We start from the raw sequence: 13478 nt of genomic DNA, 5'->3' as shown, positions 1-13478 counted from the left end.
TGAATTAGTTACACTTACGGTTGAGATAAGGTATAAGATATGCATGTCTTTGGAAAGCTAGCGAAAAATTAAGAACTTTTCCTTTAGATATCGAATGGTTTCGATGAACGGATTAGAAGTTATAATCAATTGAATTTTCGATATTTTTATTAAAAATGATTATTATTATCGTCGTTCTAGTTTTATCTTATTATTATCATTATTATTATCTTTATCAATAAAAGGGATTTATCATTAAAAATTGTTATTTTTTTATTATTACTATCGTTATTATCGTTAAAGTTATAATTAGTATTATTATTATTATCCAATTATTATTATTATTATTATTAGTATTATTATTATTATTATCATTATTAATATATATATCATTATTTAAAAATGGTTATTGTTATTGTTATTATTATTATTACTATATTATCATTAAGATAATTATTAGTGTTATCGTTAATAATGTTATAGTAACTATCATTATTAATATTAGTGTAATTAAAACAAATATTTGTAACACCTAATTATTTTGATTACTATTATTATCATTATTATAAACACTATATAAAAGACGAATAAAAGCTATTAAACGAAACGATTAGGAAATAATGAGTAAGAGTATCATGATGAAATTAAAATATTATAAGATATTGATTTAGATAAAATTATCGTTCTTATTATTTTTATCATTACTATTATTATTAAAAGTATCGTTAGTATTAAAACTATCATTTTAACAAAAATTATCATTTTAATAGAAATCTCATTGTTACTATAAAATATTATTATTATTATTATTTAAAATAGAATTATTATTTTAAAGATAATATTAAAAATTATCGTAAATATTAAAGTTATCATAATTAGAATTATCGTTTTATCATAATGTCATCTTAGTAATTATAAATATTGATATTTTTATAATAATAATTATTATTACAAAATAATACAACTTTTACTTACTATCATTATAGATATTATTTTATCAAATAAATATGTGATACAAACATATTTTATTACGTGTAATAACTTACTTTAATAATACCTATCATATTATCTTTATGATATTAAATGAACCTAGCCTATAAATTTTATTACTTAATATATATAAAAGTATATTTTATTATATAAATTTAATATAAAATTTTATTTATTAATAAATAAATTATATTATTTACTCTAATAAATCTTTTAAAAATATTTAAAAATATAAAACGACGATATTTAAACTATATATTAATCATGTATAGATTTTTGGAAATTATTTTGAGTCAAATTTACTTTTGTTGACTTTTGCATATTAGTCTCGAGCATTAGGATTGTGGTACACTATGACTTGACCTAATTTGTTAGACAAATATTGACCAACACATAAATATATATAATTAATTTAGGTTCGTGAATCCGAGGCCAACCTTGCATTTGTTCAATGACGTTATATGTATTTTTACTACGAAATACAGTATGGTAAGTTTCATTGATCCCCTTTTACTCTTTACATTTTTGGGGCTGAGAATACATGCAAATGCTTTATTAACTGTTTTACAATATTTATATGCGTGAGTTTCATTTGTCTTTTTACCCTTTATATTTTTGGGACTGAGAATACATGCGCTTTTATAAATGTTTGACAAAATAGACACAAGTAATTGAAACTACATTCTATGGTTGAATTATCGAAATCGAATATGCCCCTTTTTATTAAAGTCTGGTAATCTAAGAATTAGGGAACATACACCCTAATTGACGCGAATCCTAAAGATAGATCTATTGGGCCAAACAAACCCCATCCAAAGTACCGGATGCTTTAGTACTTCGAAATTTATATCATGTCCGAAGGAGGATCCCGGAATGATAGGGGATATTCTTATATGTATCTAGTTAATGTCGGTTACCAGGTGTTCACCATATGAATGATTATTTTTATCTCTATGCATGGGACGTATATTTATGAGAACTGGAAATGAAATTCTTGTGGTCTATTAAAATGATGAAAATAAATGATTATGATAAACTAATGAACTCACCAACCTTTTGGTTGACACTTTAAAGCATGTTTATTCTCAGGTGTTAAAGAAATCTTCCGCTGTGCATTTGCTCATTTTAAAGATATTACTTGGAGTCTTTCATAGCATATTTCGAAGAACGTTGCATTCGAGTCATTGAGTTCATCAAAGATTATTATTAAATCAATTTATAGTTGGATAGTGGATATTATGAAATGGTATGCATGCCTGTCAATTTTCGATGTAAAGAAAGTTTGTCTTTTAAAAACGAATGCAATGTTTGTAAAATGTATCATATAGAGGTCAAATACCTTGCAATGTAATCAACTATTGTGAATCGTTTATAATGTATATGAACGGGTCCTTTCACGCAACTTTTATAAATGTTTTACGAAATAGACACAAGTAATCGAAACTACATTATATGGTTGAATGATCGAAATCGAATATGCCCCTTTTTATTAAATCTGGTAATCTAAGAATTAGGGAACAGACACCTTAATTGACGCGAATCCTAAAGATAGATCTATCGGGCCCAACAAGCCCCATCCAAAGTACCGGATGCTTTAGTACTTCAAAATTTATATCATGTCCGAAGGAGGATCCCGGAATGATGGGGATATTCTTATATGCATATTGTGAATGTCGGTTACCAGGTGCTCAATCCATATGAATGGTTATTTTTTTCTCTATGCATGGGACGTATATTTATGAGAAATGAAAATCTTGTGGTCTATTAAAATGATAGAAATGTTTATTTATGTTAAACTAATGAACTCACCAACCTTTTGGTTGACACTTGAAAGCATGTTTATTCTCAGGTACGAAAGAAATCTTCTGCTGTGCATTTGCTCATTTTAGAAACATTACTTGGAGTCATTCATGGAATATTTCAAAAGACGTTGCATTCGAGTCGTCGAGTTCATCAAGATTATTATTAAGTCAATTATAGTTGGATATATTCTGAAATGGTATGCATGCCGTCAATTTTCGTTGTAAAGAAAATGTAATGTTTGTAAAATGTATCATATAGAGTTCAAATACCTCGCGATGTAATCAACTGTTGTGAGTCATTTATAATCGATATGGACTTCATCCGGATGGATTAGGACGAGTCTCTACAGTTGGTATCAGAGCGGTGGTCTTAGCGAACCAGGTCTTGCATTAGTTTGTCTAACTAGGAGTTGTTAGGATGCGTTAGTGAGTCTGGACTTCGACCATGTCTGCATGTCAAAAGTTTTGCTTATCATTTAGTGTCGAAAATTATTTGCTTATCATCCTTAAAGTCTAGACAAGTCTTACTGCCGCTATTGCATAGACAGTGTATAGATAAATTCATATCTTAGCATATCTGTTGTTGTTACCTTGCCTGATAGCTTCCGTAGATTCCTCCGTAACTTATGGGATTTTAGTATTATATATGCATATGTAAATTATGTATTGCAGGGTACTAATCTACATCCTATAATCTATTTCTTATCGAAAATTCTTCATCTGATCGTACGGGATAAATCCTTCAACCAGTTCGAGTCCCTCAGATTCCGACAGCTATTTCGATAGTCATTCCGACAGCTATTCCGATATGGAGTTTCACCTAAGCTCCGAAAGCAGTGTCACAAGAATGAACCAACCAATCATCCATCCCCAATTTGTATGATGGGTTCGTAATTGACTTAATCAATGGAGACGCGAAGAAGGCGATCCCTTCCACCAACTAAATTCACCTCTTGATAATGAACCTGAAGCGTTTGCCGGCGAACCTGTTCGAGATACCATTTTCTCTCTCATTTCCAGAGTATCTCGCCACGACTATATCACAAGTCAGATTCAAAACCTTATTCATTCGCTCGTTCATACCGACAATCATCCTGGAGTAATAAAGTCAATGAGTTTCGCGCCCGAGTTGTAGCCTTGTAAAATATGGTGCAAAAATGTACCAGCTTCAACAACATCAACGGCACCAACATTATCACCAACATCGTCACCAACCTCAGCACCAACAACACTTGTAGCACCGACAGCAACAGTACCACCATCAGCAGCACCAGCAGCATAACCAATACCAACAACAACATCATCACACGTCTCAACCTCGCAATCTATACCTCAAGCATAATCATCGTTCTACGAATTGTTCTACATAAACTATCTTCGTCCTTCGTGATGATTATGTAATCTCTAATGTTTTAGAGATTATGTACTCTAGTACTAGCCGTAAATTTGATGAGTTTAATATCACATTGACTCATTAAATTCATGATTACGTCTGAAGAAAATATATATGTATATATGTATTCATAAAGATTGTAATTAAAATTTTTATTGTACAAACTGTTAATGGTGAAAATATTTTAACGGGTAGGTAATCCCCGAGGGATATTTAAATTTCACATTAATAAGTTACACTGTCCATTCTTCAAATCTGATTCAACATTCATTTATTATCCTACTTACATCTACAAAGATACGAATCCATTCACCATAGAATAACCATTTTCATTCAATTTCATAATTGGATTTTAACCTATCAGAATCCAACAAGTGGCATAATGAAGAAAAACATTGGACAAAATAAAATTTGTTAGAAACAAACAAATTATCTATGAGAAAAATTTTGTTAAGAATCCACGCTAACGAAATCCTAGCTAACTGTTCCTAGCTAACTGTTATTTCCGTATTACATTTTAATTATCGCAATTTATTTATCGCAATTTAATTATTGCAATTTTAATTCTCGCAATTTTATTTATCGTCATTTAATTTCTGTTATTTACTTTACGCACTTTATTTATCGTCATTTAATTTCTGTTATTTATTTTACGCACTTTAAATATCGGGACACGTATACAAGGTTTGACATATCATATCGACGCATCTATATATATTATTTGGAATAACCATTGACACTCTATATGCAGTAATGATCGAGTTCTTTATACAGGGTTGAGGTTGATTCTATAATAATATATATACTTTAAGTTGTGATCGAGTCTGAGACATGTACACGGGTCATGATACGTATTAATTAATTCGAATATTATATATTAAACTATAAATGAATTATTGAAATGTCAACTGTGGACTATCGACTGAGGACTAATAACATTGGACAATTAAAATGAATTAAAATATTGATTATAACATATGAAACTAAACATTTCTTCAAGTTTGCCACTTGATTTCATCTTAAACCTCATTTGTATATTGATGATTACAATCTATGTTCAAACCTTTCATGATTCTTGAAAATACCTCAACCGAGAGGATGAACCAACCACACTTCATCTACGAAAGAAGAGATTGACGCATTTAGTTATGCATCTACGGAAGAAGAGTGATAGTGCTCCAAATGAACATATATTTAGTAGCAATATCGTTCCAATATGTAAAGTTTTTAAATGTAATTTCCTTATTTTTAGTTGTAATAGTTAAATAAATAAGTGCGAAGACGAAAGACGCAAATCGCTCGAAAATGAAGATTTAAAGACAAAAACGAAGATTTGAAAGACCAAAACATCCAAAAAGCTCAAAAGTACAAGATACAATTAAAAAGGTTCAATTTATTGATAAGGAACGTCTAAAAATGACAAGAGTACAAGTTACGAAACGCAAAGTACAAAATATCTCAGCGTACGCAAGGACGTTCGAAAATCCGGAACTGGGACATGAACCAACTTTCAGCGCTCGACGCAACGGTGTAAAAATTACGAGTCAACTATGCACAAGAATAAAATATAATATTTAAATAATTCATAATAAGAATAATATTAAATAATAAAAAGTTGTTAATTGAGCATAGTTCAGGGGTCGTAAATGAAAATTCAATTTCTAATTTGCCTATAAAAGGCTATATTACGTTCGATGAAAAGGGAGGAGAATTCTTTCCGATCTTTTTTTTCTTCTATCAATTATCAATATCAATTATCAATATCTATATTCTATATCTCTATCATAATGTTAATGTAATAAGATATAACAATAATCTTAATTTTAAGTTTAAATTATGATAATAATAAGATTTATGATAGAGATCATTTGAGTGTGTAAGTCGAAATTCTGTCCGTGTAACGCTACGCTATTTTTAATCATTGTAAGTTATGTTCAACCTTTTTACATTAATGTCTCGTAGCTAAGTTATTATTATGCTTATTTGAGCCGAAGTAATCGTGATGTTGGGCTAAAATATTAAGACGGGGTAATTGGGCTTTGTACCATAATTGGGGTTTGAACAAAAGACCGACACTTGTGGAAATTGAACTATGGGCTATTAATAGATGGGGGGTATTGTCTAATTGAGTGACAACTCATTGGAGTCTGTCGAACCTATCTTCAAATTAATTAACCTAATAATTAATAATGATTATGGTTGTCCTATTTAGTGATGTTCATATGGAATCTGTTATAATCATTTAATTAATCAATTGGGTTGGGTAATTGATTATTCATTCTGATCAAGTGGATGAATTAATATTCATAAACTAATTAAAACAGGGGTGGATTACATACAGTGATAACTGGTGTAATTGTTGACAGAAGTGATAACTGCGTCACAGTTTAAATCCTTAATCAGTTGGAATATTTGACTTCGGGTATAAGGGTAATTTGACGAGGATACTCGCACTTTATATTTATGACCGATGGACTATTATGGACAAAAACCAGATAGACGTATCAAATAAACCAGGACAAAGGACAATTAACCCATGGTAATAAATTAAAATCAACACGTCAAACATCATGATTACGGAAGTTTAAATAAGCATAATTCTTTTATTATATTTCTCATCGTATCTTTATTTTTCTGTCATTTTATTTATCGCAATTTATTTTACGCACTTTAATTTTTGTCATTTATTTTTACGCTTAAAATCGACAAACCGGTCATTAAACGGTAAAACCCCCATTTTATAATAATACTACTACTTATTTATATATATATTTTTATAAATAAACTTAATAATATAGCGTTAACTTCACCAGCTCCCTGTGGAACGAACCGGACTTACTAAAAACTACACTACTCTACGATTAGGTACACTGCCTATAGTGTTGTAGCAAGGTTTAGGTATATCCCATCCGTAAATTAATAAAACTTGTGTCATATTTTGTAGTATTTTGTATTAAAAATAATACTATTTCGTACCCTCACGCTACATCATCAAGTTTTTGGCGCCGCTGCCGGGGAGCGCTAAAACGCTATATTTTTAATTATAATAATATTGAAATAAAATATAATAATATAATAATATTGAAATAGAATATAATAATATAATAATATTGAAATAGAATATAATAATATAAAAATATTTAAGAATCTTTACGTAAATTTTAAAAAAAAAAAGTCGTATTTATTAAATACTTCAGGGGTATATTATGTAACTTATAATTAATAATTGCTATCATGTCGCTTTCATGTGAATAGTAAATTAATTAATTAATTTTCATTTACTATTCATGAATAGTAAATGAATTAAAAAAAAAAAAGTTTTAAAAAAAATTATAATTATAAAAAAAAATTATTAATTAGTAAAAAAAAATCGTTTTTAAAAAAAAAAAAAAAAAATCGTTTTTAAAAAAAAAAAAAAAAAAAAGAAAAAAATCGTTTTAAAAAAAAAAAATTTGTAAAAAAAAAAAAATCGTTTTTTTTTAAAAAAAAAAAATTTTTAAAAAAAAAAAAAAAAAAAAAAAAAAAAAAAAACGTAAAAAAAAAAAAAAAAAAAAAACGTAAAAAAAAAAAAAAAAAAAAAAAAAAGTAAAAAAAAAAAAAAAAAAAAAAAAAAAAATTATTAAAAAAAAAAATATATATATTTTTAAAATTTTGTCTATAAAAAAAAAAAATGTTTTTTTTAGTTTTATTACCTTTAGATTTTTAGACTATAGTCGCAACTTTTAGTATTAAGTTTAGTTTTGCCATAGTTATTTTTACTTCTAGAATTTTTAGGCTTTGCCGTAAAATCCCTTAAGTGTTTATTCCTTAGACTAAGTTTTAGGTGCTTTACAATTTTACGACGCCGTATTTCGCACTACTTTCTTATTTTTATTTTTCGACGCCTATTTTTCGACCTTTTATTTTTCGACATTTTTCGACGCGCAATCTATTTCTCTCTTATTTCTCGCCATTCTAGTTTTTAGGACTTAGAATTTTTTCTACTTCTTCTCTAAATTTCTTAAAATTACGAAAATTTATTTTAAGTTGTTAAATTGATAGACATCAAAATTTTCTGGTTCGTAGTAATAGTTGGATTTGTACGTGGACCGGGTTATTGGAGCCAAACAGTCCTCAATTATATTGAGACCAAACGAATCCTGCCCCTCTGCTGCATCTTTTGGCTATTCGAAACGTGGGCAAAATCAGAAAAGTCTATTAATTGGATAACTTATTATAATTTTTCTTTCCTTTTTAAAAACTAATAGGATATTCAGTGAATGCACCGAGCAAAACGTTCACCACCTTTCATACGTTCACCACCTGTAACTCGATCAAGACATCTAGCAAATATTGTCGCCGTTGATTTTTCTTTAGAATCGTCATCTAGTCGAACAAGAACTCCAACTAAAATTTCCGATAATCCATCTTTTGAACCCGACTTCACAATTAAGAACCCGGAGCATATTCAAGGACAATTCCAAGATCCTGAACCACTAATTATTCCTCCTGAACCACAAACCGTTAAATCAGAGTCCTCTAGTGATTCGGATACAACAAATTCAATTATGGAAGTAACGGAACCTCTAAGTATGGAAGATCGAATGAGAGCCACACGCACGGGCCAAGGTCATGCCATTATTAAACCAGAAGTTAATGCGCCAGATTATGAAATCAAAGGACAAATTCTACACATGGTAACTAACCAATGCCAATTCAGTGGTGCACCGAATGAAGATCCTAACGAACACCTTCGTACGTTTAAAAGAATTTGTACACTATTCAAAATCCGAGAAGTGGAGGATGAACAGATCTATCTCATGTTGTTTCCCTGGACTTTAAAGGGAGAAGCCAAAGATTGGTTAGAATCGTTACCTGAAGGGGCGATTGACACATGGGATGTTTTAGTTGAAAAATTTCTTAAAAGATTCTTTCCGGCATCTAAAGCCGTGAGACTTCAAGGAGAAATTGTTACGTTCGCGCAAAATCCAAATGAAACATTATATGAGGCGTGGACAAGATTCGGAAGGATGTTGAGAGGATGTCCTCAACACGGATTAGATACTTTTCAAATAGTACAAATCTTCTATAAAGGCGTAGACATCGCCACACGAAAAGACATCGACATAACCGCTGGTGGTTCCATTATGAAGAAAACCGCAACTGAAGCTTACAAAATTATTGATAACACAGCCTCCCACTCTCATGAGTGGCACCAAGAAAAAGATATCGTTAGATCATCTAAAGCGGCTAGAGCCGATTCTAGCCATGACTTTGATTCCGTTTCCGCAAAAATAGATGCTTTCGAAAGACGAATGGAAAAGATGAATAAAGATATTCACGCAATACGAATCAGTTGTGAGCAATGCGGTGGACCACACTTATTGAAAGATTGTCACATTGAACCAACGATGGAACAACGAGAGAATGTTTCCTATATGAACCAAAGGCCTGGAAATAATTATCAAAATAATTATCAACCGCCAAAGTTAAACTTCAATCGAAATCAAAACATTCTTTACAATCCAAACGGACCCAACAACAACTGGTATAACCAACAAGGTCCAAATAACCAACCAACTCAAAACAACACTTTCAATCAACAAAGACCTAGCTTGTATAAACCACCACAACAACCCGAAGAGAAAAAGCCAAATCTAGAAGAAATGATGGCAAAGCTGATTGAATCTCAAACACAATTCATTACATCTCAAACCCAAACGAACGAGAGGTTTGATCAGTCATTAAGAACTCAACAAGCTTCCATTTTGAATCTAGAAAAACACGTAGGTACTCTTGCTAGCATGATGAGTGAGAGGGAACAAGGAAAGCTACCGAGTAATACTGAAGTAAATCCTCGGAATGAGAATGTTAATATGGTGTCAACGAATTCTGAAAAACCAGCATTAGAAGATGGGAAGGTTTTAGATGAGAGTAACAATGAAGAAGTTACACCACCACCACCCGAGTATGTAAAGCCAGTGGTGGCACCATACAAACCACCCATCCCGTTTCCAAGAAAAGGAGTTGAGTATGAGCAAGTGATAGGTAATAAAGATTGTGATACCTCTGGAAAGAAGAAGAAGAAAAAGAATAAGAAAGTGCAAGAAACAAAAGCCGTAAATATAAACCCGGTGAAGACAGTTCCACCAAAACCTCCACCTAGGGTAGGTGATCCGGGTGAATTTATTGTTCCTTGTCTACTTAGTGATTGTGTCATGTATGATGCACTAGCAGATTTAGGTGCGAGTGTGAGTGTTATGCCTCTTTCCTTATATAAGAGATTAGGTGTAGGTGAGTTAAGTCCAACGGATATGAGTGTTCGACTCTTTGATCAAACCATTAAGCACCCAGTTGGAATTGCTGACAACCTACCCGTTCAAGTAGGCAATTTAACCTTTCTAGTCGAATTTATTGTCATTGACATAGAAGAGGACCCAAACATTCCTCTAATTTTAGGTCGGCCATTCTTTGCGTCCACCGGGGCGTTATTTGATGTAGGAAATGGAAGAATGACACTTAAAAGTGGTGACAAATCGATCACCTTTATGATTCGAAAATCTAAACCTCCACCAACCAAAACCGTTGAACCAATAAAAACGATTGGTAATAACCATGTTGTTTTACCAACTCCAACGGTAGTGCTTAATAATAATAAAACGCCTAAGTGTGGGGAAAATGAAGTAACACCTAATGATGACCTGATAACAAAGAACCCCGTTGTTGATACGAAATTAAATGACCCCGTTATTAACAGTTCAATGAAGAAACTTTTTAAACGGGCTATCGATGCTAGAAGTAAGGGGAACTTTAAGTTATGTAACCGGTTAGTATCCAATCTGTCGCCTAAAGAAAAGGCGAAACTAGTTGAATTTTGGGATATTACGGAAGAAGCCGGGCACTGGCTTAAAGAAAAAGTCACAGATAGGCAAGTTGATTATGGACCAAAAGAAATTGACGATGAAGTTAATCACAATTTCGACACCACAGCTACCTAAGTGTGGGGAGATTCAAATGTTCTAAGAAAATGTTATCTAGAGTTAGTTGTTCTGTTCTCGTGTAGTTCCGAGAATGGAATCCGATTGGTCTTTTCCGCTAGCAGACACTAAAGAACTAGTTTCCTCCCTCCATTCTGAATTTTTTTTTTTATTTTGTAGGTTTTATATAAAAATTAATATGCTTTTTAAATTTAAGTTTTGTGTGATTTTAAAAACAAAATTTACTTTATTTCATTAAGTTGAAAAAATGATTTCTAAAATTCGTCGTGAGTTGAAGACTAGGTCATTAAGCCGAAATTGCTTTACCCGAGGGCGGGACGAAAAATTTTGTTATCATTATTTTTAATTTTATTGATTTAAAGTATGCCAAAAAAAAAAAATACTATGATTTATAAATTTTTGAACGTGGGGTTATATACCAAACTTCAAAAATATGTATATATGTTTGTATTTTATGTTATGTACAAAACAGGGTAAAACAGCGCACTTTCAAAGACTAGCATTAAGTTCAGCAAAAGCTAATAACTTTGACGACAATATCAAATGTGAGATAACAACAATATGTTTGCAAACTCGGTATTTTTAATAACTTTTCTACGCTAATCACCCTCATGAATTTATAATTGTAGTCTGATTTCATGCAAATGAGGGCATTGCATGATCTCAAGTGTGGGGAAGGGTTATAAATTCTCTCGGGTTTACACTTGGTTTATTTGCCAAATTTTGTAAAAATTTGAAAAATTTTCAACTAAATGAACTCAAAATCATGTTTATACATATTTATGAACGATGAAAACTAGGTGTTAATACCGAAATTATCGTTACCTCGAAAAGGACATAAATTGAGAAACACCCTAAAACGCTTGAATTCATTTAAAATGAAATAAAAGAAAATAAAAAGGCAAAGAAAGAAACTAAGTGTGGGAAGAATGTACCAAGTTATTCAATTTAAAACATATATCACATATTTTTGTACAAACAATTGAAAATACTTTTGTTTTGAACGATAATCAACTGTTTTATCCGATGAAAGAAAAGAAGAGATGGATCTACACGATGAATCAATTCCATCATTTGAAGGAAGTAAAGTCTTCCGAAAAAGACACGCGCTTCTTGATTTAGGTCATGAAGTTGTCGTCCAGACCAGCTGTAGGTTGACGAAAAACCTAGAAAAGTCATCACTAAAATCAGCAGGAAATCCACGGACCTCAGCATCAAACAGGGTCGCCAAGTGGTCAGACTTATCCTAACCATGAGAGGGTCTGTCTTGTAAAATGGGGAGGGCACCGTGCAAATTAGCTTGATAAGACTAATGAATCAGATCCCCAGAAAGGATAATCTCCTTAAAGATTAAAAATCAGCTTTTAAGACTGATATTACTCAATCCTAGAGATTGACCTTAAAGATTGAGAATTCAAACTCATGGAATTCAATGATATCTAAACTCGAGCTTGAACGAGAAAATATTTTGATCAAAAATACAAACCGATTTGTTTTCTGAAAATCCATTTTCAATGCGTTCATTACCATTGAACGTAAAATCCTAGGAATTCACCTGGAATTCATTAGGTCACCAGAACCAAATCGGGTGTCAACCGTAAGAACGGTGGTTGCATAGCATGGTCAGAGACAGGACCTTGTGCCAGACCGAAAAATCATAGGATGATCTTTACTATCGCTCCTACCAAGGATAGTTCTAGCATCCGACACGTTAAAAGACCATAATCATCTGCATGTCACAGGACATTGCCTTAACAGTTTCTTGTTCATCGCTTTCCTTTACAACCGGACGGTAGTTTGCCGAAAGGTGATATACGGAACAAGTAAACTGGATGTGTGCTTTCCGATACCGGGATAGCAGTGGATTACACGAACCTAAATGTTTTTAGCCAAAATATTGATCCACAAATATATTTTGCAATACCAATGGTGGATCAAATCAGAAAACTTGTCTAGGGTAAAATCTAGCCTTAATTTTCAAAAGATCAAATGTTTTCATAAAGATCCAATTTCCTTAAGGATCTAAATTTTCATTAGTCATGTGGGACTGTAAACCGCCTTTCAAATGTGCACTTTGCTTTGGAAACCGAAAGTAAATCGGCTATTTGATTGCCAGTGTCGTTGACCTAAACCCGAGGCAACTGTGGATGACACACCCACCTTTAACCATCATTACTGTCATTGTTTATACCGCTATATCAAAATCACTGATGTACAAAATGTGATGAATAAAAAAGTGATTCATGTATGTTTTTATTTCAAGTTCTGTATTGCTTGAGGACAAGCAACGCTCAAGTGTGGGGATATTTGATAGTGCTCCAAATGAACATATATTTA

The sequence above is a fragment of the Rutidosis leptorrhynchoides genome, chromosome 5 (assembly GCF_046630445.1).
Source record: "Rutidosis leptorrhynchoides isolate AG116_Rl617_1_P2 chromosome 5, CSIRO_AGI_Rlap_v1, whole genome shotgun sequence".
NCBI lineage: Eukaryota > Viridiplantae > Streptophyta > Magnoliopsida > Asterales > Asteraceae > Rutidosis > Rutidosis leptorrhynchoides.
The sequence above is the reverse complement of the archived record's forward strand: the minus strand, read 5'-3'. Positions refer to the sequence as shown.